The sequence below is a fragment of the Etheostoma spectabile genome, chromosome 18, assembly GCF_008692095.1.
Source record: "Etheostoma spectabile isolate EspeVRDwgs_2016 chromosome 18, UIUC_Espe_1.0, whole genome shotgun sequence".
Classification (NCBI taxonomy): Eukaryota; Metazoa; Chordata; class Actinopteri; order Perciformes; family Percidae; genus Etheostoma; species Etheostoma spectabile.
The window spans coordinates 2,493,846-2,495,826 of record NC_045750.1 but is presented as its reverse complement, the minus strand read 5'-3'; the positions used below and the strand labels follow the sequence as shown (position 1 = coordinate 2,495,826).

The 1,981-nt window shown below is 44.3% G+C and overlaps 1 protein-coding gene across 1 annotated transcript in view; it reads right to left on the bottom strand.

Annotated features, from left to right (window-relative positions):
• The window catches only part of LOC116706112 (uncharacterized), a 21,640-nt gene that overhangs the window by 14,108 nt on the left and 5,551 nt on the right, over positions 1 to 1,981 (bottom strand). The window lies entirely within an intron of this gene.

The following is a 1,981-nucleotide window of genomic DNA, read 5'->3' as shown; positions in this document are numbered from 1 at the left end:
ATAGGCAGACACGACTGTGTGTGTGTGTGTGTGTGTGTGTGTGTATGTGTGTGTGTGTGTCTGGCCCCGCCAGCTGCAGAGAAAACAAGTGTGCGGTTGGGATCAAAATGAAGGTCAAGTTTGAAAATGGGTGTGGTCCAAGAAATGGCATCACCCCCCAAAAAACTCTACAGGTGTGTAGTTGAGATCTAATTGACAACAACAACAATTCATAAGTTATTCATAAGTTTTTTAGTACTCATAAGAACCGCCCACCCACTGAAGACATTTACTACACCAGAAATCAGCTGTTCTTATAATATTTAATGTGTTTAAGAATGCGCTCCTAGCATACTTTTATCATAACTTAATAACCAAATCCTTAAAATGTGACTCTGGCGGCCTCTAGCTCACCCAGTAAGGCGTGTGTCCCTTATGTGTTGAGTCCTTTGCAGCGGCTGGGGTTCGAATCCGACCTGCGGCCCCATGCTGCGTGTCGTTCTGCGTGTTGCTCTGCCCACTTTCCTCTATAGTAAGCACGACGAGGGAAATGAATGATATATGTTATCGAGTAGAAATAACTGCGTGTGGCTTGTACATCTGCTTTCCCGGCAGCATGGTGGTCTACGGCAGCATGGTGGTCTATGGGCCTTCCTGTGTGGAGTTTGCATGTTATGGTTTTTCTAGGCGCTCCGGTTTCCCCCACCGTCAGAAATATGTACATTAGGTTCTCCAGTCATGGCCCCTAAGGCACTGGCTCAGATCTGGAGTTGGTCTCCGGGCGCTGTGATTGGCTGCCCACTGCTCCCTTGAGAAATGGGTTAAAATGCAGAGAATGAATTTTGATGCATGAACAGTATGTGTATCATTCAACAACTTCTGAAATCACTTGACTTTGTAGGAAAGGGAGGCATTTTATCAATGGGTTCAACAATACATGAACATTCTGATGAATTGTGGATGGATTGTGGGTAAAATAACATATAATTAATTAGAAAATTACTACTGTGAACAGCATACTGAGAGCATATCTGATGGTGCGCATTTAGGCATTGTTGTTGACTGATTGCATTTCATAAACGCATGTTATTTCAAACCTTTGAAATTGAGATAAAGAGAATATTTGTTAATATATTATGAAGTAAAATTGTATTTCAGAAGTGTTTTTAAAACCCCAAATAAGTCCCGGGTCAGTTTGACCTGAGGGACACGAGAGGGTCCCGAAGTGAAGACAATGCAGGGGTTAAAACTGTGTCTACAGAACTTAGATTTAATATTGTCTTACGAAGCGAGACTGGGAACTGTTGGGTTTTTGTAAATAACATCCCAGAGTACGGTCTAGAGCTGCTCTTTTATGGAAAGCGCAATGAGATAACTGTTGTTGTCATTTAGCGCTGTATGAATAAAATGAAATTGAATTAGTTCAGGGAGTCGAGGTGGCAGGTGGTCTAGATCCAAGACGATCCCCCTCTGGGATTGCTCCAGTGCCACAGGAAGTTCCACTGGATGCATGTATTTTCCTATTCCTTCTGCTTTCTTTGTGTTAGGGTTAGGGTTTCTAAGGATTTCTGAGGAGAGGGTAACAGCACCAATCCATGGATATCAAGACCTCGGCAACAACCCCATGGTTACACAAGACACCGCTCTGCAGATTCAGGAGAGTAAATTCGTGCCTTTAAGAAGACATAGGTCACATTGGGGATGAATATCAACCGCCACCTTGTCTCACTTCATCAGACCTCCTCCGAAGCACTCTGAAGGAGGATCTGGTAGTCCACACAGCATCATAGAAAACTCTGATTGGAAGAGAGTCTAGCTAGCTGGCTGGATTACCCTGCAGAGATGCTAGGACCAGGAACCATAGTCCTCAGATTGGACAGATAGTCTAGTAGCTGTCTAGATTAACCTGCAGAGATCTAGACCAGGTAATAGTCCTCAGAGTGGGCCAGATAGTCAGAGCCTGGTCGGGGTACCGGCGGAGTCTAGGACCAGGTTACCAATC